Source organism: Columba livia, chromosome 1, assembly GCF_036013475.1.
Source record: "Columba livia isolate bColLiv1 breed racing homer chromosome 1, bColLiv1.pat.W.v2, whole genome shotgun sequence".
In the NCBI taxonomy this organism is placed as follows: Eukaryota; Metazoa; Chordata; class Aves; order Columbiformes; family Columbidae; genus Columba; species Columba livia.
The window spans coordinates 211,825,938-211,853,093 of record NC_088602.1 but is presented as its reverse complement, the minus strand read 5'-3'; the positions used below and the strand labels follow the sequence as shown (position 1 = coordinate 211,853,093).

Here is a 27,156-nt window from a genome sequence, read left to right as displayed (position 1 = left end):
TGAACACGACATTTGCAGTCAGGCGATAGTGCTCTTGGGAAGTGCTGGTCGTCAGAGGAACCGATGGCCATTGTCACTTGTGACGGGACAGGAGCAAATTGTGCTGATGGGTCACGCGAAGCAGAGTTCTCCCGAAGGCTGTGAGCGGGGCAGCGAGCGTTCTGCTTCCCGAGCTTCGTACCCCAAATCTGTCTCCGTGGGCCTGAGCACTTTTCCTCTCGGTTTGGTCCCCGGCAGTCCCGCGCGTGCTTCTCCGGGGCTGTTCACATCAGCTGATCGTGGAGCAAGGAGAAAATGCTGCTGTGACTCGGAAATCAGCAGAGAAGGCACATGGGGGAACGGCCCGTTTGCAGCACGGCTGGGCGCTCCAGGCAGCCCCAGAGGGGCTGTGCAGGGCTTGCTGGTGCCTCTTGGCCTTACAGGGCGGGAAATAAGTCAAAGTTGGCAGATGAGTCAAAATTAGGTTCCTTAAGCAAAGGGAGGGTAGGTGAATGGGGTTGCATCAAGCTGGGTTGGTAAATAGAGCAATAGTAACATGACTTTATTTTGGCACGTGCAAAATAACACACACGAGAAGAAACACTGTGAGGTTCTCTTCCCGTTAAAGACCTTTCAGTTCTTTATAATTGCTTAGGAATAGAGATCTGACGTCGCTGTGACTTGTTTTAGTGCTGAGGCATTAAGAAAACCCCCATGGAAGAGCAGGTCGGAAAGTACAAGTGAAGCAGTTGGAAGGAGGGTCCGTGATGCCGCTGGTGCTGGCCAAAGCGCAGCCGAGCATCGGCGCCGGCAAACGAGCAGTGACGGACGTGGGAAAACACCAGGAGCAGCCATTCCCGTTGGGTGCAGCTGTTGGACCGGCGGCTGCTCGGGACGGGATTTGGGGCTTCAAGTGAGTCTAGCCCAAACCTGCGAAACATTTGGAACTATAACACAGGAAACAAACCAACAAACCAACCGAAACCCCAGCACTCAGAACCATGCGAACCACCAAAACAAAAAGGAAAACATAATTATTAGTATCTTTGCATAAACCTGTACTATACACGCCTCTTGAAACCCACGTGCAGTTCTGGTCTTTCAGATTTAAACAAAAACTAAGAGAAAACTAAGAGGTGCTCAAGACTGTGCATGGTGTTCCAGAGAGGTGTGGTGAGACAGACGGACACGCTCAAGCTGGGACGGTGCTGGTGAAGGAGAAGGGGACTAAGTCCATAAATGTGTGACAGGAAAAGGTGAACCAGAGACACCTGATCCCGGGCTGTCGGTTCCGTGTTGGAACCTGACGTACTGAACCATGGAATCATTTGGTTGGAAAAGACCTTTAAGATCATCAAATCCAACCATAAACCTGACACTGCCAGGTCCACCACTGCCCCGTGTCCCTAAGTGCCACGTGGACACGTCCTGAAGCAGGACGGTGGGCAGCGGACAGCGGGAGGGGGTTTTCCATCCAACCTATGTTAACTTGGGTGGCTCCTGCTGAGTGAGGCTCTGAGAGCCAAACGCCGAGGGGTTCAGAAAGCGCCGCGACGGCCCCAAGGCTGAAAAACCATTCACAGGCTTCTGCGTACGCAGAGCCCGGCTGGGGACTCCGTGGCAGAAAGCTCAGGGCCAGCGGGTGCTGGTCAGCAGTGAGGTGTGAGGATTCGTGTGGTGGGTCAGGATCTCCTTCCAAACAGGATCAACAAAGTGGGCTCTTCCCCCGTTTATTAAAACACTAAACGTTCAGGCGGATGGATTCCTGGAGAGCAGAACCGAAGAGCAAACGAAGGCGCTGGGAGATCACTGCAGCAGATCGAGCCACGCGGTTTGCAGGAGAGCACTTGCCGCCCTCCCTGACTTCACTGGAGGCCCAAACGTGGGAGGGGGTTAACATAACGACAGCGTTTGAGGAACGACCTAAAGTACTTGAGAAAATGACACAGAAAGGACTTTAGATTTCAGGAGAAGCCTTTGGAATGGTTGCGGGCTTGAGTGGATCCCCTGTGCGGTGGATCAGGGAACAGCATCCACACAGCTGGACGGCAGGTTTGGGCAGGGCACGTCACTGACTCCCTTTGGACTTAATCAGGTGAAAGGAAAGCTACGAGTGTATGGAGGGGTGTATCTGAGAGCGTGAGAAGGTACCGGGCTGTGTGCCGAGCAGAAGTGTGTTCTGTTGGGGAGCCGCCGTTCCCGAGCCGCAGCATCACCAGCACGGCCGGGGTCTGGGGGCTGTTCTGGGGCAGCTCCCCCCAGTCCCCGGAACATCACTGTGGTTACGGGGGGACGAGGCCACGAGGCTGCACCAGCGGGAGCTTCCCAGAGCCCGAGGGTGAGCAGGGACCGGGCTCAGCAAGGCCAGTCTGGTCTGAAACAGGGAGAGCAGCCTGAGCTTGTGCCTTTCAGCAGGAGGCAGTCACAAGGGGAATGGACTTCTCTGATGGACTGTGTTCAGGGAAGAGATTAAAGTGATTGGAAATTAACTCTATGAAATTAAGAGCCCACGTTCTACAGGGCACAGCTGGGAAGGAAAAGAATTGGGAGCAATAGACAATTTAGGATTTATTTTTTATTATTGTTCAATCACGGGGATTAGTTGACCAGAGAGAGAGATTACAGCGGGAGCATCCACAGCCATCTGGAGGGGCCTCCCCTGGGGAGGGAGGAGAGCCGTGGAGGAGCCTGTGGGCAGGGCTGTCTGTGCCCCTGCGCGCTGTGACTGACCCGAGGTGTCGGTGCGCACATCTGCAGGACGGCTGGGGCTGGCGGCACGTCTGGGCTCCCCGCACAGCCGGTGGCTCCGAGCAGTGCCAGCTGGAGCGGGTTGCTGGTCTCATGGTGGAAGGTCCCCCAGCGCCGGGGCCGTGTCCCAGGCCGGCTTTCCAGGGTGAAGAAGTTCTCTCTGCCTCTCGTTGGGATTTCTTGCCCGTTGCCTCTTGGCCCATCCCTGTGCCCCCAGGGTCTCTGTCCTGCCGCCTCCATGGGGCGCTGGCAGGTGACAGTGTCCACCAGCCCCCTCCAGCCAAGAACCCGCTGCTCCCAACTGCCCCCGGTGCCCCCACCTGAGCAGGTGGGCTGGGTGAGCAAATCCCTAATGTAAGGGTGGTAAAACCACCTCTAGATCCTTGGGACGGCACCAGTAACTTGCTATTTCTTCTTTCCCCTGACATGAAGAGCGTGGTGACCGTGGCTACGCCGTGCGGATGCAGTTCCTGCTCTTCCTTCTCGTCTCTGGGTCCCCACAGGGATCACCCCTGGTGGCCGTGGGGCCATAGCTTGTACTCCCCATCGGTCCCAGCTCCTTACCTGCTGTCCCGATTTAACCCCAGCCCGCAGTGGGTACCACACAGCCGCTCACTCACCCCACCCAAGCAGGATGGGGGAAGAGCACGGGAAGGGTAAAAGTGAGAAAGCCCATGGGCAGAGATAAGAACAGTTTAAAATTGAAATAAAGTAATAATAATTTGTAATTAAAAGGAAAATAACAGGGAGAAGTAAAGCCCAAAAAAGACAAGTGATGCAAGTGGAGTCTCCTGTGAGCCATTGCAACCCCTGGGATCCTGTGTGATCTGCTCTGTGACCCTGCGTGAGCAGGTGGGGCTGGGACCTGCACAGCTCCTGCAGCACTAACAGCCTGCGGGGCTGTGCAGTGACAACTGTTGCTCACCACAACCAGCCCATGCCCAGCCCACCCTGAGCAGCGGCTCCCTGGCCAGCTGTGCCCCTGGTGTATATACTGAGCGTGACGTCAATGGGGTGGGGTGTCCCTGGGGGCAGCTGTCCCAGCGTGTCCCCTCCCAGCTCCCTGTGTCCCCAGCACTGGCTGTGGGGAGCAGTAGAACAGCCCTTGGTGCTGGGTGAGCGCTGCTCAGCGATGGCTGAACCGTCGCGGTGCCATCAGGACTGTTTCAGCACCGATCCAAAACACAGCCCCGGAGAAAATTAACTGGATCCCAGGCAACCCCAGTGCACTGCACCCCACACCAGGACCCCGATTTCCCCACACCCGGTGTCCTGGGGCCAAACGGAGCCAGGGGGGACACGAGCAAAGAGCTGGTTCCCCTTGTTCCAGAGCAAACCAAGCGGAAGGAGCCGCTCTGGATCTCCTCGAGCGGTTCCTGGCTGCGTGTGCTCTGAGACAGGTTCCTCCAGCCTTGTCCATTCAGCCCCAGCTGTTGGTTTGGGACACTGGGGTGTGTGGGCAGGTTGGACCAGCCCTGTTCTGCCCTGCCCGTTGTGGTCTGGAGCCAGGAGCCGCATCGGCTTGTCCTGTCGTTCTGTCGGGTGGTGACTCATTAGCAAGGCCAGGGAGAAGCCGCATTACAGGCCGGGCTTGGTGAGAGCAGGGACGGGGCCGCGGTGACCGGCACCGGGAACCCCTGCAGAGGAGCTTTGTGCTTGGAAACAGGGAGGGAACAGGGGACGGCTCTGGTTTGTGCAGCTGGGGCTGCTGCTCGGAGGGCGGCAGCAGGTCCACAGAGGCCCCTTTGCCGGGGGACAGGCCACGCGCTGCTTGGGAAAAGGGAATCTGCAGCCTCCATTTCTATAGCAACGACACAGGTGTGGAAGCAGAAAACTAAATCTGTTCTTGAAAAGGCTTCTGTATAATCCCACTTGTCAAATTAACATGCCTTCAAAATAGTCTTTTTAAGCAGTATCTTCTGGGACCGCTTAGCTCTCTGGCAGCGGGTTTGGAGAACGTGGGGAGCAGTGAGCTCCCCCAAAGCCGAGCTTTGCCGCCCAGCCCTGGGGCAGGGTGCTCAGCTCCTTCTGAAAATCAGGAGCTCGGAACTGGTGGGTAATAGGAGGCTTTGTGGCCGCTTTTATTCAAGAACTAGGAGCGGGTAATGACATAATGAAGTGATGGAAGCAGAGCGCAGCCAGCGCCAGCTGTCGGAGCTGCTCGTTAAAGATGAAAGGAGCATTGGGAAGGGGAACTGTTTGCTGAGCCCCTTCCTTCTCTTGTTTAAAAACATATTCAGGACAAGTGGTTACCTGTTTAAAAAGCAGGCCGTGGGAAACGGGTGAACAATCTGCCCAAAAATCATTTGCCGAGTGCAGAAAAGTTAGCGGGGTTTCCCTTCGGCTTTTCCTCCCGTGAAGCGCCGGGTGTCGCTGCCAGTCGCCCTGCAGACGCTGAAGCCGGGGGGCGCGCTGGGACGGACGGCGGCACCGGCCTCGATTTGTCAGCAGAGCGGCTCAGGGGGCCCTGCGGGGGATTGGCAAAGGGTCTGGGTCAAGTGATGGACGGAACACAACCAGAACGCAGGAGAGAGTCCAGCGCAGCCACCAAGATGCTGGAGGGAGTGGAGCATCTCCCATGTGAGGAAAGGCTGAGGGAGCTGGGGCTCTGGAGCTGGACAAGAGGAGACTGAGGGGTGACTCATTCCTGGGGATCAGTATGGAAAGGGGGAGTGTCAGGAGGATGGAGCCAGGCTCTTCTGGTGACAACCAGGGACAGGACAAGGGGCAATGGGTGCAAACTGGAACACAGGAGGTTCCACTTAAATTTGAGAAGAAACTTGTTCCTGGTGAGGGTGGCAGAGCCTGGCCCAGGCTGCCCAGGGGGTTGTGGAGTCTCCTTCTGTGCAGACATTCCAACCCGCCTGGACACCTTCCTGTGTAACCTCATCTGGGTGTTCCTGCTCCATGGGGGATTGCACTGGATGGGCTTTCCAGGGCCCTTCACCCCTGACATCCCGTGATTCTGTGATTCTGTGAACTCGAAGAGGTGCCAGCGGTGGCGCTGTTGGTCACCAACCATCTCGTCTGTCTGAGACGGGTCTCCGGCACCCGCTGTCCCTGGGCTGGAAGTCTCTAAGAGCAGACTCCTTAGCGATGGGTTCCCATTGTGCGTTTTACTGCAGGAGGTTTGGGAGCCGTGGGTAGTTCTCAGCAGCTGGTGACACATACAGGATGTGAGGAAATAGGAAAGAAATAGAAGATCACCTAAATAGCATTATATTCTATATAAATCCAGGGTTTGACAGCCTCTTACTTGCAGTTGTAGTTTACCCACCTGGATCAGAGGCATTAGAAAAGGTTCAGAGGAACCAGCAAGGGTGACCAGAGCACAGATCGCTTTCCATCTGCGATGACATGGGCTGGAACTCCTCAGCTCGGGGAAGAGGGGCCCAAGGAATTGATGACAGAGTTATATGGGATCGTGAGTAGGCAAGGAGAAGGTGAATATGGAACAATGGTGATTTCTCAGCACAAAGGAATGAGGTGGCACTCTGTGGAATTAGCAAGCAGCAAGATTAAAATAAAACAAAGTACCTTGTCACACTGCAGGTGATTAGCTGTAGAATTTATTCCTACTGCGCGTTGTGGAGGCCAAAAATATAAATGGCTTTGAGCTGGGAGCAGGAGCTTGCTGAAGAGCAGCTCTGTGGCCCGGCAGCGCCGAGCGGCGGGGCTGGCGGCAGGGGCGCGCTGGCGGGGACGCGGCGCCCTGGCCTCCCTGGCCTCCCTGGCCTCCCTGGCCTCCTGCTGTCTCTGGGGCTCTGCCCTTTGCTGTTTGTCGCTGCCCGTTGCTCACGAGAGGACGCTGTGTCACCAGACCCTGGTGTGCTGAGCGCCACGTCCTCGTCCTCTGCTTCCCAAAAGGACACCATGTGAAGGGGTCTGCCTCCCTCCGTACTCTACAGTGAGCGCAACTGAGCGCTCAGGACTAACTGCACAAAACCAGCAACCTAGATCAAGCACGCAAAGCCACCGGTTCCGTAGAGGGTGTGTTCTCGTTCCTTCAGCCCAGCGGGAAGAACAGCACAAGTCAGACCGTGTTGGAGCCTTTTCCTTTCTTCTCGGCTGCCTTGAGAGATGAAGGGCTGACTTGGTTCTTCGGACATTTTACAGCCATGGGACTTGGTTGGTTTTGTTCCGCTCTGCAGTTCTTCGGTTGGTCCTTGAAAACTTTCTTTTCTTACCACCCATTTGGTGTCTGTGAGCAAGGTGTGGAAGGTTTCTCTGATGCTGCACGTTGTGACAACCAGTGACAGGACAAGGGGCAATGGGTGCAAACTGCAACACAGGAGGTTCCACTGGAATATGAGAAGCAACTTGTTTGGGGTGAGGGTGGCAGAGCCTGGCCCAGGCTGCCCAGGGGGTTGTGGAGTCTCCTTCTTGCAGACATTCCAACCCGCCTGGACACCTTCCTGTGTAACCTCATCTGGGCTGGACACGTCAGAGCTTGGGCACGATGCATCCTCCTCGAGGGGCTGTCACCAAAACCTCTTGGTCAGCTGCTCGGTTAAACCTGCTGGCGTGATGCAGAAATACAGGGGCTTCCCCAGGAAAGTCTCTGGGACTTGAGACACCGTCCCCGACACGACACGGCCCATCTCGCTGCACCAGGACCTGCGCTCCCTTCCCAGCATTGTGCCCTGGGAACGTTTGCAGCATTGTTCTTGTTGTTCCCTGACTTGGGACCTGCAGGAGCAGAAATAAAACCGGCAGCCCCTCTGCTGAGTTCAGCTCCCAAAGTGTTGGAACATCATCCTCCCCTTTTCTGGACAAGAATAGTCGCTTGATGAGGGACCAGGACATTGCAGATGCCCTCGGTGAGTCACTGCAAACACTGCACATTTGTAGGCAGGCTGAGGATTCAGAATCATCTTGACAAGTAGAAACTATTGTTTGAAAATGCTTAGCTGCAGTTCGGTAAGGATAAATGCAAATGATCACACTTGAAGAAAAGTAATGGGCTGCGCAAATGCAGGAAAGAGAGAATGGAGAAAAAGTTCAGAATTTACGGTGAATCCGAAGCTGAACGTCAATCGGCAACAACAAAATGTTGTGAAAACCCAAAGGTAATGGGATATCCAAAGAGAAGCCCAGCAAACCCCCTCCTTAGCGCCGGTGCGGTGTAAATAGAGGTGCTGTGCGGAGGGCAAGGTCACAGTCTGCAAATGCATCACTGGAGCGCAGGGGTGGGAACAAACTGCACCGCGCCGTTGGAGCAGGACAGGAGCCGGGCAGCGACCGGGACAGGAGCCGGGCAGCAACCGGGACAGGAGCCGGGCAGCGACCGGGACAGGAGCCGAGCAGCAACCGGGACAGGAGCCGGGCAGCAACCAGGACAGGAGCCGGGCAGCGACCGGGACAGGAGCCGGGCAGCGACCAGGACAAGAGCCGGGCAGCGACCGGGACAGGAGCCGGGCAGCAACCAGGACAGGGGCCGGGCAGCAACCAGGACAGGAGCCGGGCAGCAACCGGGACAGGAGCCGGGCAGCGACCGGGACAGGAGCCGGGCAGCGACCGGGACAGGAGCCGAGCAGCAACCGGGACAGGGGCCGGGCAGCAACCAGGACAGGAGCCGGGCAGCAACCGGGACAGGAGCCGGGCAGCAACCGGGACAAGAGCCGGGCAGCAACCGGGACAAGAGCCGGGCAGCAACCGGGACAGGAGCCAGCGGGGAGAACACTGCTGGTCGCGAGGGTAGCAGAGCGTTAGACAGGAAGGTCTGGGTAGTTACTGAACGTGTCTCATTGTACAGTAAAGCCCGTTTTAAACCAGGAGCTGTTAGCAGTGTCGGGTGTGAGGGATTCCTGCGCCGGCCCTGGTGCAGGCCCTGGTTCCTGTGGGTGTAGTGCAGTCTCACCCCGTTCAGCGCTGCGTCGGGGCTGGGGCCGCGTGTCCCGGGCAGAGCCAAACAAAGGTGTTTGTTCCACGGGAGCAGTTGCAAGGCATTTGTGCTTATTTCCGGAAAGCGAGAAAACAGGTATGACGGGAGGTTGTCAGAGGTCTCCGAGCTGCAGCTTTATCTGCAGAAGCCGGAATTATGAAAAATGCTGCAGATGCTTACGGTATCTTCTTAGTGAATTTTGGTGGATTTTCTTCTGATTAGAGTCTACTGGTCCTTGTTCTTCCCGACAGGAGATAATCACATCATTATAAACAAATGAAATTTAAAAAACGGTGTCAGATGCTCTTTCCTCCAGCACTTCTTCAACTCACAATAGCCCAGTTAAATAGGTAGGAATTACCAAAAATGTTTTCTGTTTAGGTAAAATATGAGAGAGAAGGGGCAATTACGTTTAGTTTTATTTCCTGTGTATACGGGCGCATTACATTTCCCCAGCTATTGTATTTGATTACAAAGACGGAGAGGCTGGCGTGTGGCAGGACCAGCTGTTCTCTGCCTGCACAGCCCGCCCGCGGCCGGGTTTGCCGCTGCGCTTTTCCCGCAGCGGGTGGACACCGCAGGGCGCGAAGGGGCCGAAAGCCCCGCGTTTCCACCGCGCTGACCCGGGGGTTGTTTCTGCCCCTCTTGGCGCAGGGTGGCTGTTTGTGCCGCAGCGTGCGGGTGCTCGCACGGCGCAGGGAGCGGCCCCTTTCTCCTCCTCCGGCCACTTGCTGTTTCCCCCTGTCCCGGAGCAGCCCCAGCGCGGGCAGGAGCGGGAGGACGGGGGCTGCGAGCCGCTCCAGGGCGCGCAGCCGCTGCGCACAGCCTGGGCTCGTACGGAGCGCGGGGCTCGGCGGCCCCTCTGGTGGGACTTCTGCCCCATTTCAAGGCTCGTGAGTCATGTCTTGAAATCCAGTTTGTTTTCTCAGTGTTGTTTGACAGTTCTAAAATATTGAAAGGATTTTTCTTTCCGTACGTATGGTGATCTAGATGCCTTTTGACCTTCTCTTTGATAGGAATAAATCCAGCTGGATTTCACATTGCAAGACTTCGTTTCCTACTCCTGGGGTTTTCTGTATTGCCTTGAAGTCTCTGTTTTCTCACCATTCCTGAAGACGCCAGCCGGCCGTTCCGGGGAACTCTTACCTGTGTGTGCAGAGGGAAGAGCATCTTCTGCTTCCTCTGTGTCACTTCTATAAGCCCAGAGATGGCCTCTCTTCCCTTGATTGCAGTGGGAGCTCAGGAGGTGGCAGTTTACACTTTTTAAGTTGTTGCTATTCAAGGATGTCTCTCACCCTGAGAACAGAGCCTGCAGTTTCCATACTTTGCATTTACCTGCATTAGAATCTCTTCTTGTCCGGAGTGCTCGGTGCCGCAGCCGGGGCCGCTCTGACGAGCGCTCCTCTGCGGTGCACCGCTCCTCGTATCCTCTTCAAACACAAAGGTCTCCTGTTCCCAAATGGGGATTTACGCTGTTGTTCACCAGCTGGATGTGGTTCGTTATCCCGGTTCCCGTGGGGCCAGCCCTGGTGCTGCCGCGGTGATGGGGACACGGCCCCGGGGGTGCCAGGGTTGGGCAGCTGGTGCAGCCCGGCCTGCGGTACGACCAGGCTGGTGATGGGGGGCCACAGTGTGGACCAGATTGTCCTGTGGGGCCACAGTATGGACCAGGCTGGTGCGGGGGGGCCACAGTACAGACCAGACTGGTGCTGTGGGGCTCCGAGCTGCCCGGGCCATGGCTCCTGCCTCGGACTGTGTTGTCCGGCCTCTGAGCACCCTGATAGCTCCGGCCAGACGCTGCGCTGTGCGGAGTTAACTCGTGCGGCGGTACCAAACCCTCAGGCTGCAGCGCAGGGTGTCCTGTGGTTCCCATCAGCAGTTGTACCGGGATCTTGACAGGATGCTCGACAGGATCCTCCTCACATTAACCACACCGGTGGCATTTTCTATTCCCTCTTCCCACAAAGCCGCATTCTGTTAATTGACGCAGGACTGGAGTCACGCTGGTGGTTGGTAGTTCTTGTGTCGTTCCTGGCAGTCCTGCCAAGGCCTGGGATTTCTCGAGTTTCCAGAATTTCACAGTATCACAGTATGTTTGGGATTGGAAGGGACCTCAAAAGATCATCCAGTCCAATCCCCCTGCTGGAGCAGGAACGCCCAGGTGAGGTCGCACAGGAACATGTCCAGGCGGGTTGGAATGTCTGCACAGGAGATTCCACAACCCCCCTGGGCAGCCTGGGCCAGGCTCTGCCACCCTCACCCCAAACAAGTTGCTTCTCATAGTCAAGTGGAACCTCCTGTGTTCCAGTTTGCACCCATTGCCCCTTGTCCTGTCACTGGTTGTCACCAGAAGAGCCTGGCTCCATCCTCCTGACACTCCCCCTTTCCATATTGATCCCCATGAATGAGTCCCCCCTCAGTGTCCTCTTGTCCAGCTCCAGAGCCCCAGCTCCCTCAGCCTTTCCTCACACGGGAGATGCTCCACTCCCTCCAGCATCTTGGTGGCTGCGCTGGACTCTCTGCAGCAGTTCCCTGTCCTGCTGGAACTGAGGGGCCACAACTGGACACAATATTCCAGATGTGGTCTCCCCAGGGCAGAGCAGAGGGGAAGGAGGAAGGAATTAACTTCCCAGCCGAGGCGGGATCTGCCGCGTCCCTTGAGCTCTGTTAAAATGGGAGGGTCCTGCTGCAGGTTTGTTCTGAGCTGTCCTTGGGCAAACGTTGGCCAAGATCTTTATGCCAGTGGTGTCACGCCAATCGCATGCAGCACGAGCTCTCGGTTTGTGATGGCGTTTCCTCTCGGAGTTCAGCTGCCTGCAACTGTTCCAGCACAGCAACTCGTGACTTGTGCTGACATTACAGAGGCGGGTGATCCGAACCCTCGTGATATATCTGCTAGAAACACGCTTTGTAGGAGCAAGGACTGAAAATGTGATGCAAATCATCTAGTCGGAACAGAAATGCTGTGATCGCTGTTTCGCTGCTCGCAGGCACCTGCGAGCTGGGTCTGACCAGGTCCTGGTGGCCATGGGGGCCGGGAGATGTCCCTCGTACCCGGGGTCCCGTCAGCACACACGGACAGGCTGGACACCGCTGGCCGGGGCTGAGTGCTGTCGCTTTGGCAATAACACAAACGCTTTGAACACTGAGGGATATTTATTGTTAAACGGCTGAAGATCACTGTGGACTCTGCGCTTGTGCATCCCCACGAGGAGTCCAGCTCCGGGGCCACCGAATGAAGAGAGACACGGACCTGCTGGAGAGGGGCCAGCGGAGCCCCAGGAGTGACCCGAGGCTGGAACAGCTCTGCTGGGGACAGGTGAGAGAGCTGGGCTGTTCAGATGGAGAACAGAAGCCCCAGGAGACTTTAGTGCAGCCTTTCTGCACTGAAAAGGGGCCGAGAAGAAAGATGGAGACAGACCTTTGAGCAGGGCCTGTTGTGACAGGACAAGGGGTGATGGTTTAAACTAAAGAGGGAGATTGAGGCCGGACATGAGGAAGGAATTGTTGTCCCTGAGGGTGGTGAGAGCCTGGCCCAGGTTCCCAGAGAGGTGGTGGATGAACCATCCCTGGAGACATCCCAGGCCAGGCTGGACGGGGCTCTGAGCACCCTGAGCTGCTGAAGATGTCCCTGTCATGGCAGGGGGACTGGGGGAGCTGGGAAGGGCCCTTCAGCACAAACCATCTGTGGTTCTGTGACTCCCCTGTGTGGGGTGACCCGTCAGCACTGCTGGGAGCAGAGCAGGTCCCTGGTCACCAGCCCGCCTGCAGACATCCTGTCCATAGCCATGGCCACCGTCCCTGCAGAGCCCCTGGGGACACTGGCTGAGACACGTCTGACTGGGAGGGACAGGTTGGGCTTGGTGCCCGTGGGGCTGCTGGGGCTGGAGCCGGCTGTGCCGAGCTGCACCCGGCTGTGCCAGGGCTGGAGCCGGCTGTGCCGAGCTGCACCCAGCTGTGCCGGAGCTGCACCCAGCTGTGCCAGGGCTGCACCCAGCTGTGCCAGGGCTGGAGCCGGCTGTGCCAGGGCTGCACCCAGCTGTGCCAGGGCTGGAGCCGGCTGTGCCGAGCTGCACCCAGCTGTGCCAGGGCTGTGCCAAGCTGGACCCAGCTCTGTCGTGGTTCCCAGGCCTGCCCAGCCCCTTCGCCACGCTGGCGCTCAGGTGTAGGTAAACCTGGAGTTCAAACAACCATAGTAACGGGCCTTTGTTTTGTAATTTGAGTGTAATGCAGTTAGTACAACATTCAATATGCTGACGTCAGTTATGGGTATTTGCAAGTGTCTGCTTGGCCCGTCTGCTGTAGGGGATGCTGAGGAAGAGAAGATTCGTTCCAGAGCAGTGATTATAGCTGGTTCTGGCACTTCATGTAAAGGCCAAGTGGGGCTTCGGCAGGTTGAGGGAAAATTCAATCACCAAATGGGAAACCGAATGTTTCAGAGATGTCATTCAATAACGGGTCCCTCTGGCATTCTGGAAGAGCTGTTTTCATCCTCATGAAATTAAATATGTTGCTATCTCCAGTGGGTTTCATAGGTCTTGTGGCAAGAGAAGGTTGAACCTCAGGTCTTGGAGGCAGCTGACTTGGGGGGTCATAGAACCTTTTAGATTGGAAAAGCTGCTCCAGATCATGGAGTCCAACCACAACCCAGCCTGTCCCTGCCCCGTGTCCTGAGAACCTCATGTCCGTCTGTCCAGCCCTCCAGGGCTGGTGACTCCAGCACTGCCCTGGGCAGCCTGTTCCAATGCCCCACAGCCCTTTGGGGAAGAAATTGTTCCCACATCCAACCTCAACCTCCCCTGGCGCAACTTGAGGCCGTTTCCTCTGCTCCTGGCGCTTGTTCCTGGGGAGCAGAGCCCGACCCCCCTGGCTCCAAGCTCCTTTCAGGCAGTTCAGAGATCAGAAGGTCTCCCCTCAGCTCCTGTTCTCCAGCTGAACCCCCAGGTCCCTCAGTCTCCATCACACTTGTGCTCCAGCCCCTCACCAGCTCCGTTCCCTTCTCTCCACTCACTCCAGCACCTCAAGGCCTTTCTTGGCGTGAGGGGCTCAAAACTGCCCCCAGTATTGGTGGTTTGGCCTCCCCAGGTCCCAGCACAGGGACGGTCACTGCCCTGGGCCTGCTGGCCACACTGTTCTTGATGCACGTCAGGACACTGGTGGCTGTTGATCATCTTGTTCCCCCACTGCCACGAGCAGGGACATCTTCAGCAGCTCAGGGTGCTCAGAGCCCCGTCCAGCCTGGCCTGGGATGTCTCAGGGATGGTTCAGCCACCACCTCTCTGGGAACCTGGGCCAGGCTCTCACCACCCTCAGGGCAACAATTCCTTCCTCATGTCCGGCCTGAATCTCCCTCCTTTAGTTTAAACCATCACCCCTTGTCCTGTCACAACAGGCCCTGCTCAAAAGTCTGTCCCCATCTTTCTTCTCGGCCCCTTTTAAGCACTGAAAGGCCGCACTAAGGTCTCCTGGAGCTTCTGTTCTCAGCTGAACAGCCCAGCTCTCTCACCTGTCCCCAGCAGAGCTGTTCCAGCCTCGGGTCAGTCCTGGGGCTGCTCTGGCCCCTCTCCAGCAGCTCCATGTCTGAACGTCCTCTCTCTGTCTCTGGGACTGCACTTGTCATTCGTTCCCACCTGTAAATAATGAGATAAGTCCGGCAGTAGCAGGCCTGAATGCTAATTGTCCGCAGGATAATTATCCACTTCAGCCTCATTGGTGATGTACTGGTGCAAACAGCCTTTCCCGTGCGCGGCACCGCGCGTCAGCCCCGAGCAGCGCCGGGCTGCCCGTGTCCAGCTGCATACATTTGCATGTATGAATATTAACGGTCGTGTGCACAGCGGGAGTAACATCCTAACAAATCACAATAGGCTTTGTGATCATTTCGCGGGGGTGTAAATGACCAGTGGAGCTGCGGGGCGGGAGAGAATCAGACCGCAAACCTGTCCCTCTCCCCGGGCCATCGGAGCCATGGAGGGCGCCGGGACGTGTTCAGGGTCATTGTCCTGGAGTGATTGTTTTGTCAGGAATGCGAACTCATTTCAGGCTGTGACTACCTGGATCACTTATCTTTTCTGTCTCTTCAGAACTGTTGTCAAGGTTGCTGTACAGGTTCCCATAGCACAAGTATTAATTATCAACATTTCCATTCCTGCTGCTGTCTTTGGCTTTTTCATTATATGGTCTTCATATGCAATGCCTTTCCATCGCCTAGTTTGTTAAACTGAAGTGGTAAAAGAAGCCAAGAAGTCAAAAGTCGATGTGATCTCTTTTCTGCTCGGCCATGCCCTGGTGTGCAGAGAAGCCTCTGGACCGTCACTCTGGGCTGGGGCTCGTTCAGAGTGTGACTGAGATGAGGTGGAACGTGGGGCCGGCGAGGCCGAGGTGGTGGCTGCAGATCTGCTGGATCCCTGCCAGGGTGTCTGCGGATCTGCTGGATCCCCGCCAGGGTGTCTGCGGATCTGCTGGGTGATGGATCCCTGCCGTGGTATCTGCAGATCTGCTGGGCGATGGATCCCTGCTGTGGTGTCCGCAGATCTGCTGGGTGATGGATCCCTGCTGTGGTGTCCACAGATCTGCTGGGTGATGGATCCCTGCTGTGGTGTCCACAGATCTGCTGGGTGATCAATCCCTGCCGCGATGTCTGCAGATCTGCTGGGTGATGGATCCCTGCCGTGGTGTCTGCAGATCTGCTGGGTGATGGATCCCTGCCATGGTGTCTGCAGATCTGCTGGGTGATGGATCCCTGCAGAGCTGCTGGGTGATCCCTGCCGTGGTGTCTGCAGCTTTTGGGGGATCTGGTCAGCCTGGGGTTTTTGGGGCAGCCACAGAAACGCGAGGTTTCGGATCCAGGTGTTGTTCTGTTTCCTTGAGGAGCCACTGCGCCTGATTGCCGCGTTGGTGTTTCAGCAGATCATTGCTCTGCCGTGCAGTCCTTTCCGTGCCATTACGTGCCTGTGTCGTGCTCACATTGGCCTTTGCATTTTCCAAAGGCTGCTTGCAAGCTCGGCGCTGTGACAAACCTGTATTCTTACCAGTACAAAATGAGGCGAAACAAGTGCGTTTGTGGAGCAGGTTCCTGAAGGAGAGACGCGGGGCTGTCTGCAGCCCGTTCGGTGTGCGTGTTGGTGCGGGAGCGAAGGGCAGGCGATGGGTTATTAACCAAAGCTCAGGATGTGCGCTGGCGATTCACGGCCCGGCGCTGGGGCTCGGGTTCCGTCCACGTGGCGCTGGGCTCGGAGCGCTCGTGTCCAACATCCGCAGCGTTAGGGCTGTGCAGACAGGATTCCGCTAACGCTGCTCCTGGCCCTGCCGCTGGAAGAGGTGTCGTTGTCGCCAGTGGCAGCGGAAGGAGCCGAGAAACACGGGAGGTGGCTTAGTGAACTGATTGTTGTTCACATGATGTCTTTGCTGGTTGGAAACCCGCTATAAGCACTGAGCGTTAAATTACCAGCGTGTAAGGTACGAAAAAAAGAGGTTTTGTTTCTGAGTGTTCGTGTTCTAAACAGAGATGACAAAATATATTGTGAGAGCCAGAGTGTGTTAACTTTAAGTTATTCTTAATTACAGTAAGAAGTTAATGATAATTATTACAGAGGAAATGTGTCAGACCCAAGGGAAACAGCCGTTGTATTAGAATGAGAATTGTGCAAATTACGGGATATGGTGAGTACGACATGGTAACGCGGGTCCAGGGAGCCAGGGTGGCGGAGCCGCGGCGCGGGGCTCCCCGGGAGGCGCCGGCGGTGCTGCCGCGGCACAGCGCCGCGGCCCGGCCTGGCGAGCGGGCCCAGGGCCGTCACACACCGTACCTCCGGCTGTGAGCGAACCTGTGAAACCACCTTCGCGTGGTGCTGCCCCTCAATGAGCCGGCGTGAGCGCCGGGTTTGACGGGCTCTGCCCCTCGCAGAGGGACCCCCGGGCCATGGGGACGCAGCTCAGCTGGGCAGCTGAAGCTGGAAACCAAAAAGCATCATTCGCTTTTGTTTCTGATTATGAAGGTGCTAAGCCATTCATTAAAGAGACGGGAGCTGTCAGGTAGGCCCGTGGAGGATGTGCGGATGGATAGCGAGCACAGCTGCCATGGACACCCCTCCGTGCAGGGGTGTTTCTGTTTTCAGCTCGGAGCCGGCGCTGCGGATGACGTGGGAGGGCTGTCCAGGGACACGCTGGTGATCAGAGCTGAGACACGGGCATTTGGAGCTCTGACACATCCAGCGCTGCCTGGCGGTGGGCACAGCCGTTCGTGGCATCGCCGACAAGTGATAAAGGTCCCCTCTGACTCATCTGATGAAGCAGCCGGTGACAAGCGCCCATGGCAGCAGGAGTCATCCCCGTGGATTGCCAGAGCAGCAAGGGAGCAGCTGCAGCGTGCGATGCTGCACACACGGCATCTGTACTCTTGGAGAAATTAAATAATTGCTATTGAGCTCTTAGAGAATTAGGACTAAATTGGCCAAATCTCAAGTTGCAGCTGTACACCTGGTACAATTGTAGAACCGCAGGGATAAAACGGTGCTGCTACCCTGGAGCTCCCTGAGGGCGCTGTCAGAAAGCGCTGGAGTTACCTTTAACGCAAACCCGTGTGACTTGAAGAAGCATTGTCCCTATCGAGGGCTACGTAATCATCGCTATCATAAATAACTGAGGGAGAAAGACCAAAGCCCGTCTGCAGAGTGCAGCAGTTCCCAGCGTTGCAGTCCCAAGCGCTGCCTAACGATCAGCTCATTGGACAAGCGTGTGGCAGGAAAACCCAAAACCTGGGGTCTGGTGACCTGGGATGAGTTTGCCAAACGAGGAAAGCAGGAGGCACAGTGAGAACGGAGCAGCCACCGTCCCTCGTGCTCTCACCGGTGACCTCCGTCGGGGCGTTCGGTGGCTCATGGCACCGGTTCTGAGTTTGCGGTTATGGGAATGTGAGTGGACAGAGTCAGCTCACCAGGAGAAGTTCAATACGAATCACCTTCTTCAGGAAGGTCCTGCGCTGAGTCTCCTTGATTCACATCTTACAACGAGAAGCAGCGGTGACCAAGATGGTTAAAGGGGCTGTGGGTGCAGGGCTGCGCTCCAGCCGCTCGTCCGGCGCTTCTGCCGTGTGGGGTTAACCGCTTGGCTCTTTGTAAGCTTTAACCTTGTGTTTTCCGGCGAGGTTTTGCTGGGGTGTTGCAGGCCAGGCTCTGAGCAGGGCTGTCGATGGGAATCACTTCAGACGTGCAGGTCCCCAAGCACGACACGGGGCGGCCGGCGCGGTCATGGCTGATGCTGCCGGCAAGGACGGGCACCTCGGTGCTGCTCCCAGGGCCAGCGTGGTCACGGCTGCTGCTGCTGGCAAGGACAGGCGCCCTGGTGCTGCTCCCGGGGCCGGCTCGGCACTGGCGCAGTGCTGCTGGTGAGGACGGGTGCCCTGGTGCTGCTCCCGGGGCCGGCTCGGCGCCGGCGCAGTGCTGCTGGTGAGGACGGGCGCCCTGGTGCTGCTCCCGGGGCCGGCTCGGTGCTGGCGCAGTGCTGCTGGTGAGGACGGGCGCCCTGGTGCTGCTACTGGGGCCGGCTCGGCGCCGGCGCAGTGCTGCTGGTGAGGACAGGCGCCCTGGTGCTGCTCCCAGGGCCGGCTCGGTGCTGGCGCAGTGCTGCTGGTGAGGATGGGCGCCCTGGTGCTGCTCCCAGGGCCGGCTCAGGGCCGGCACGGTGCTGCTGGTGAGGATGGGCGCCCTGGTGCTGCTCTCGGGGCCGGCACGGTGCTGCCCTCGTGGCCGCAGCACCGGGGAGCGCGGTGAGCGACTCGGCCGTGCGGTGCGTTGGGACGTGTCCGCTGCTCCCGCGGTTTCTGCCAGTGAGCTCAGAAGTGGTGCAGCCGCGGGTGTGAGTCCGGCAGCCGCAGCTCTTCTCCAACACCCCAGTGGGTCGTCTGGAGGAAAGGGCTGAGCAGCGGGGTGTGTACGTACGGCAGACGTGTGTGTCGTTTGGGAGCTGAGAAGGGCTTCTGCTGAGCTTTGTAAGGGTGGCCACAGAATCATAGAATCGTAGGATCATTTTGGTTGGAAGAGACCCTAAGATCAAGTCCAACCGTAACCTAAATCCAGCACTAACCCATGTCCCTGAGGGCCTCCCGCTGGCCTGGGCACAAAGTCCCTTGTCCTGTCTGGGGCAGAGCCGCGTCCTGGGTGACCGGGAGGAGATGGGATCAGGCACATACGTGGTGACGCTTCCCCACGCACCACGTCCATGTTCAACAGCCCGTGGGGCAGAGATTGTCCATCCAGAGCTGTCCTGTGTGCAGTAACACCCCAGGGACTGCCCGGCCCGGAGCTTCTCCAGTCGCTCCTTGATTCCGTGTCAATTTCTAGCACAATATCCTGTGGCAACAAGAAACTTGTCACCTGGAAAATGCAGCTTGTTCTGAAACTTGTGGGTTGATTTGCTGCGTGCGAGTCCCTGCGCTGGAGGAGCGATGGACAGGCCACCAACCCTGCGGACACTCGGGACCGTCTGCCCGGGCTGCGCGTTCTCCATGTTCAGTGGTACCAAGCAGCGCTGTTCCTCGTACAGAAAACCTTCCTGTGCTCAGACAGCCGAGTCACCTTCCTTTCCCCAGTTGTGTTGTGTTCCTTTCCGGACGGAGGCCGGCGTCGGAGCCACTGCGTCCAGTGCGGTGCTGGGGCGGTGCCGGGGCTGTGCTGCTGCCGTCCCTGGCTGCGGTGGCACGTCGGGCCGGCGCTCCACGGACCGAGTGCCACAGTCCGGGAGGGACGCTCAGCTCAGCTCGGAGCCCGCGACTGCACGTATGAGCAGAGAGTTCTTTTTTCCAGTGTGCATCAGTGTTTCTGCACCGTACATTTCATCGCACATTTGAAGGTCTTTCCACAGCTCCTCACAGTTTCCCTCATCTTTATTATCCTGAATAACTGAGCATTATCAGCAAACCTTGTTACTTCTCTTTCATTGCTCTCTCCTCAGTGATCTAGGGCTGCGTTGAGCGGTGTAAATCCTGGCACCGGTCCCCATGAGACTCTGCTCTGACCTTTCTTCTGATGCGAAATCCAATCATTTACTTTTATTTTAAACCTTTTAACAAATCTAACATGCAAAACCCTTCCTTTTTATCCCACGGCTTCTTAGCTTCCTCAAGAGATTTTAATGAGAGAACTTGACAGATGCGTTTGGAAATCTAAGTAGACTTCAGTGAGGCTTTTGTTGTTGGGTAACTCGGATCTCTGCTTGTTTGCCCCGTGGGTCATTCCCGGGGCTGCACGGCCGTCCACCCCTGCTCTGTTCTGGTGCTGGCGCACTGTATCTGGAACAAAAACCCGGCTGTGGTTCTGGGGGTATTGAACTCTACCGTGAAGGTGCTGCTGAACAGCCCGTGAAGGGCCGTAACCCCCGTCCCGTCCCGCAGACCCTGTCCGGAGCCACGCTGAGTCCTGCTGCCCTGGGGCACCATGTTGTGGAGCTTCACCGGGTGCTGCACGGGCCCCAGGTTATTGCAGCGTTTTCAACCAAAAACACATCAGGACAAACAAACCAAGATGGCATGTTCATTCCCGGGGCTCTCGAGCCAGCGCTGGGCTCTAAGGGAAGGTGCCCAAGCGATGTCCCCACAAACCCTCTGCGCTGGTGGGGTGCGGGGGTCGAGCATGGTTCGCGACGTGGCTGATGGTGACATGGAATGTTGGGCTTTTCCCCACTGGCTACAGAATCACAGAGTTGCTGGAGCTGGGGAGGGACCTCCCCATGTGTGCTGTATCCGAGAGCAGAGGATGCTGGGGTTCCCAGCTCCCCCAGCCCCCCTGCCATGAGCAGGGACATCTTCAGCAGCTCAGGGTGCTCAGAGCCCCGTCCAGCCTGGCCTGGGATGTCTCAGGGATGGTTCATCTACCACCTCTCTGGGAACCTGGGCCAGGCTCTCACCACCCTCAGGGCAACAATTCCTTCCTCATGTCCAGCCTGAATCTCCCTCCTTTAGTTTAAACCATCACCCCTTGTCCTGTCACAACAGGCCCTGCTCAAAAGTCTGTCCCCATCTTTCTTACGGGCCCTTTTAAGCACTGAAAGGCCGCACTAAGGTCTCCTGGAGCTTCTGTTCTCCATCTGAACAGCCCAGCTCTCTCACCTGTCCCCAGCAGAGCTGTTCCAGCCTCGGGTCATTCCTGGGGCTGCTCTGGCCCCTCTCCAGCAGGTCCATGTGTGTCCTGTGCTGAGGACCCAGAGCTGGACCAGCACAGCAGGGGGGTCTCAGCAGAGCGGGGCAGAGGGGCAGGATCCCCCAAACCTGCTGCCCATGGGTCTGGTGACCCAGCCAGGACTGTGTTGGATTTCTGGGCTGCAAGTGCACATTGCTGGGTCATGTCCCATCCTTCACTCCCAGCACCCCACGTCCTCTCCTGGGGCTGCTCCCCATCCCTCCATCCCCAGCCTGGGTCGATACCGGGGGTTGCCCTGACCCATGTGCAGGACCTTGCACTTGGCCTTGTTGAACCTCACGAGGTTCGCACGGTCCCACCTCTCCAGCTTGTCCAGGCCCCCCTGAACAGCATCACGTCCTTCTAGCAAATCGACCGCAGCACTCAGCTTGGCGCGGTCTGCGAGCTTGCTGAGGGTGTGCTCGATCCCGCTCCGTCATTAATGAAGATGTTAAACAGTACCGGTCCCAGTACAGACCCCCGAGGGACGCCGCGCGTGACTGGAGCTCCTGAGGCAAGACGCTCAGGTAAAGCTCCGCGTTAGCTTTCCCCAGCGCGCTGGCTGGTTCTTGCTGGTTCCAGCGCTGGAGCGCAGTGAGCGCTGGAGGACGGGCCCGCAGCACCTCCCCTCTCTGCTGGGGAGCACAGAGACGCTCTGCTGGGCTCCCTGCTCCCCGTGCACTGCAAAAATCACTTAGTGTCAGTCTTGATCTCTTTTGCAGATTGTTCCACGGATTCGTATTTGGCCTGTCATACTGTGTTTCTACATTTAACCTGCAAGAGATCACGATTCTCCCCATGTTCCTCATTTGAATGCAGTTTCAGCTTTAGGAAGGGTGTTTCCTTGGTTTTAATAACCTCCATTTCCCTGCTGTTCAGCTGCGCCAGCTTCTCTCTGTTCTCCCCAATCTGCAGTGTGTGTGTGCTGTGTCTCCACACGGTGCCCTTCAGCCGTCTCCATCTGCCTCCTTTGCTGAAGATGGAATAAATCCACCTCGGAGAATTCAGATTTTCTAGGTCTTGTTTTTATTATTTATAGAAATGTGCATTGTTCTTCCCTGAATGCATATTGGGCAGGAGGCAGACGGGATGTTCTCTAATCTTCCGTTGCAGCACAGGGAGGTTTCGGTGCCACCTGCCGTTCCCAGTGCCCGTGCGAGCCGCGGGCAGCGGGGGCTCACCCCAATACCCTCTGCTCTCACCCTGCTCCCCTTAAATATGAGCAGCGGGAACCTCGTGAGCTGTGGTACATGCTGAGGTTTGAGGTGCTGTTGTGTGTTACCTTATCTGCCCTGGGGAGACCACACCTGGAATATTGTGTCCAGCTGTGGCCCCTCAGTTCCAGCAGGACAGGGAACTGCTGAGAGAGTCCAGCGCAGCCACCAAGATGCTGGAGGGAGTGGAGCATCTCCCGTGTGAGGAAAGGCTGAGGGAGCTGGGGCTCTGGAGCTGGACAAGAGGACACTGAGGGGGGACTCATTGCTGGGGATCAAGATGGAAAGGGGGAGTGTCAGGAGGATGGAGCCAGGCTCTTCTGGTGACAACCAGGGACAGGACAAGGGGCAATGGGTGCAAACTGGAACACAGGAGGTTCCACTTGAATTTGAGAAGCAACTTGTTGGGGGTGAGGGTGGCAGAACCTGGCCCAGGCTGCCCAGGGGGTTGTGGAGTCTCCTTCTGTGCAGACATTCCAACCCGCCTGGACACCTTCCTGTGTAACCTCATCTGGGTGTTCCTGCTCCATGGGGGGATTGCACTGGATGAGCTTTCCAGGGCCCTTCCAGTCCTGACATTGTGATTCTGTGATTATCTGTCTCTGTGCATCCTGCTCCCACACCAGCTTTGCGGGATGCAGCAGCATCCCCAGCAGTGGCCGCGGTGGCCCGGCGGTGCCCAGCGCAGCCCAGGCTGCCTTGGCCTCGTCTCTCGGCACACACCAGCTTGCCCCCTTGCTGAAGCAGCGGCAAGCTGTGGGTGACTGACCTGAGCCCATCTCCCTGCTTGCCCCGGTCCGGTGTTGGTGCCAGGTGTGGCGGTGCTGGTGGGAGCACGTGGCGGGATGTGGAGCCGGTGCCGTCCCGTTCAGCTGCCGTGCTCTGCCAGCAAGGGAGGGTGAGGATCCAGGACACAGAGCTTCCTTGTGCCGCTGTCAATGTGAGCCTGGCTGTCCAGGGGCTCACCCCTTGCCCATCTCTGCCATGGCACCTTTTCCTCGACGTGGCTGCGTTTTGGCGTTCACAGCAGGGTTTTACAGCTGGTTTGGAGTCCAGGCAAAACGTGTTCTGGGCTTCCTTAGACTTCTCGTTCCCTTTGGTGTTTTGGTCAATACCCAAGAAGTTACCAGCTCAGTGTGTTTAAATGAAATGAATCCAGTACTGGAAATTGTCTGTGGAAACTCTCCGTGTTTGGCTGGGAAGATGCTGGTTCTCAGTGCCTTTCACCCATGGTCCGCCTCACCTGGTTCTCAGTGCCTTTCGTTCACCCATGGTCCGCCTCACCTGGTTCTCAGTGCCTTTCACCCATGGTCCGCCTCACCTGGTTCTCAGTGCTTTTCACCCATGGTCCGCCTCACCTGGTTCTCAGTGCCTTTCATTCACCCATGGTCCGCCTCACCTGGTTCTCAGTGCCTTTCATTCACCCATGGTCCGCCTCACCTGGTTCTCAGTGCCTTTCATTCACCCATGGTCCGCCTCACCTGGTTCTCAGTGCCTTTCTTTCACCCATGGTCCGCCCCACCTTCCGCCAGAGCTCCTCTCCAGGATTGCCCTGGGACTGAGCAGCGCTGGCTCTGGGTTTTTAACTGGTGTGTGAATCACCGGCGCCAGAGGGACGTGGTCCCAACAGGGTCCTGCCTGGAGCTCCACACCGTGCGACTGGAAAACGGCATCTTCTGGAGTCAGAGTGGCTTTTCATCTGCCAGGTTGCTGGTGACGCAGTTCATAATCAGTGCCCTGATGAGCTGCCTCCTGACTGAATTAAGCAGCAAATCCCACTGATGATGATCAGAGCTCCGGGGCGCGCTGGAGCATCCGTCGGCTCGTTTCGCCCTCTCCTGCTGCCCTGTGCTCTCCCTGCAGAGGCCCCACTGTCGCGTTCCCCGAGGTTTCCTCACCCGCAGCGGTGGTTTAAGTGGTTTGTTTTTCCCCAGGGGACAGGGGTTCCCGGTTTCTGTCCGGTGTTGTTGTGGGGTGCCCTGGCCCTGGGCTGGGAGCTCTCTGGGGCAGCACTGAGACACTTCGAGCTGCTCTCATCCTCTTCTCCAGGCTGCTGCTCTCAGCAAATGCCGGAGACCAGACGCTTGATCTGCTGTGGTCGTTCTTTCCTCCACGTTCGAGCAGAGCCAAGCAAAGAGCTGTGTAGGTTTGGCTGGGACACGAGCGGGGCTGTGGCTGCAGACCCCGGGTCTGGGTCGGTCTCTGCAGGTCCATCGCTGGGGACAACGTGCTCAATGGTGACGTCCCAGCTGGTCCCAGGCCTCGGGGACCTGCCTCTGCCCTCTTCAGCGCGGCTGGAAGCTATGCTGTTTGGGATATAAATCCGAGGGTGGTGTGGGATCTCTTCTCCCTAAAGCTTCTCTGCTCTAAGAGGTGAGGTGGGGTAGGAAGGACACCCGTGTTCTGTCTTCTCACCGGGCACGCAGTTTCAGTGCTGGCTTGCCCCATGGAATCCATTGGGTCTGGAGGTTCTGAAGTGATCCTTCCCCTGTGCTCTGCATTGGGGAGGCCACACCTGGAGTGTTGTGGTCAGTTCTGGGCCCCTCAGCTCAGGAAAGAGATTGAAGTGCTGGAGCGGGTCCAGAGAAGAGCAACAAGACTGGGGAAGGGACTGGAACACAAGCCCTATGGGGAGAGGCTGAGGGAGCTGGGCTTGTTTAGTCTGGAGAAGAGGAGGCTTAGAGCTGAGCTCAGCACTCTCTAGAACTACCTGAAGGGCAGTTCTAGCCAGGTGGGGATTGGTCTCTTCTCCCAGGCATCAGCAATAGGACAAGGGGCCATGGGCTTCAACTCTACCAGGGGAAATTGAGGCTGCAGATGGGAAAGCAATTCTGTGCAGAGAGAGTGGTCAGGATTGGAATGGCTGCCCAGGGAGGTGCTGGACTCACCGGCCCTGGAGGTTTTAAACTGAGACTGGCCATGGCACTTAGTGCCATGATCTAGTCAATGGACTGGAGTTGGACCAAGGGTTGGACTGGATGATCTCTGAGGGCTTTTCCAACCCAGTCCATTCTGTGGTTCTGTGATTCTGCTGGAGGGGTCTGAACGGTCCCTCCCCAGCACAGCTTCAGCTGGACTTGGGTCACTCCTGAGGGAGAACGATGGAAAAGGTCCCGGTGAGCGTTCTGCCTCCAGCTCCGGTCCAGGTCGGTGCAGAGGAGCTGCAGGACCCCTTTGTCTCACAGGAACACTCAAACCAGGTGGTTCTGCTGGTGTCCTCCTCGGTGTGCTCCTGACCCACACCCTCATGGACTGTGGCGCTCAGAGCCGGGCAGCGTTACCGACCCCGCGCCGTGACTCACGTCCCCACCCGTGGGCGTCTGCAGGGGCGTCGCGGCCCCTCGCCCGGCAGCCGTGCAGATGTGCGCAGATGTGCGCAGTCACCGCAGCCGGGGTGCCGTTCGTTTGGCAATCCGTGGGCGGCCGCGGCAGCACGGGATGAATCACGGCTCCATTGACTCCGCTGAATAGCTCTCCATTGAGGCTGAAAGGAGCCCGGAGCAACTTGCTGGCTGTGGTGCTGGTTTGCTGTGCCCACGAGTGCCGGGGTGGCTCCGGAGGCCCCTGCAGCAGGGGTGGGGCAGAAGGATTATTTCGGGTCTGGGCATATATTATATCTCTGGGCAGTCGGTCCTCCCCCTCTCCCAGAAGCGTGACACAGGCGATGCTTATGAGTGCAGGATGGTGTTCCTGTTCAGTTGGCTGCCGTCTTCTGGTTTCCTTCTCTTAGTCCTGACTGCGGAACGTGCGTTTTTCCTCTTTCCCCTGGCGTTTTTCAGCCCCTTTCTCCAGTGACAGCGCCACGTGAATCCAAAGCCGCTCTTCCAGCTCCCCTCGCACACGGCATCTTCTGCATCCTTGAGTTTGCTCTTGATTCCATCGCAGTCCTTGGTGGAACGTGGAGCTGGTCCCAGGACAGGCCCCGTGAACGTGTCCCGGCAGCCGTTTGCTCCCCTTGCCGCTCACGTTCCGCTGGTTTGTACGGGGCTGCCTTGTGAGAGCGTTCAGAACGCCTCGCTGACATCAGGAGACACGGCGCTGCCTTTGCCAGGCCACGAGGCCCATTATGCTCCAACACTTAGCACAGCTGGCTCTTTCAAATCCATGCCACCTGGTATTTATGACCTTCTTTCCTTCTGGATGGTTCATTAGGCTGTTGTGTTGTTTGTCAGAGGATTTTCCTGGGAGTTAAAGTTGAGTTGCTTTGTTTTATGCTTCTTTGGTCTCTCTGCTGCCTGTTTCTGAAGATGAGCATCACTTAGGTGTTCCACGCGTCCCGCTCTGCTCCGGGTGACGGCCCATCGCCGGTCACACGCCTTCTGCTGCTGTGTCAGGTGCTCCATGGTCCCGCGCTGCTCCAGGTGACGGCCCATCGCCGGTCACACGCCTTCTGCCGCTGTGTCAGGTGCTCCATGGTCCTGCTCTGCTCCGGGTGACGGCCCATCGCCGGTCACACGCCTTCTGGTGCTGTGTCAGGTGCTCCATGGTCCCGCGCTGCTCCGGGTGACGGCCATCGCCGGTCACACACCTTCTGGTGCTGTGTCAGGTGCTCCATGGTCCCGCGCTGCTCCGGGTGACAGCCCATCGCTGGTCACACGCCTTCTGCCGCTGTGTCGGTACCAGCACCGAACGTCACCAGGCCCACACAACCCAAAAACCCCTCATTTGTGCGACTGCTGGTATTTCAGCTTAGGGTCAGAGCCTGTCTGTGCTGTCACGGTGTTACCTGTCTGTGCTGTCATGGTGTTACCAGGAGGCGACTGTAGCTACTTACTGCAGCCATAACCACACTATTTTTTTAATTGTTCGTTTGATTGGTCTATTAGGTTTGTCCCTCTGAAGAGTCAAAAAACTACTGAAATAGTTGGCCCTAGGCAAGCATCACGTGCCATTAATGTCTTTGGTTTGGGTTCGGCAGCAGGTCTGAGCCCAGCCCAGCGCTGGTGCTGCCGAGAGCGGCCGCGCTCCGGCGCCGCTGTCCTTACACTGGCTTGTCTCTTCCTTTCACTTCATCTTTCTCCGATGCCTTAAAATAACTCTCTACTACATCTTATTGTTTGAAAGTTCCTGTTTTTATTTAGGCACAAATAAGAAACGAGTACTTCGAGCTGTTTTTCAGTGTGACGCTATCACAGGTCTTCGGTTCCGCCGCCTCGGC

General features: G+C 57.4%; 1 protein-coding gene across 11 annotated transcripts in view; it reads left to right on the top strand.

Annotated features, from left to right (window-relative positions):
• The window catches only part of SHANK3 (SH3 and multiple ankyrin repeat domains 3), a 370,798-nt gene that overhangs the window by 241,257 nt on the left and 102,385 nt on the right, over positions 1–27,156 (top strand). The window lies entirely within an intron of this gene.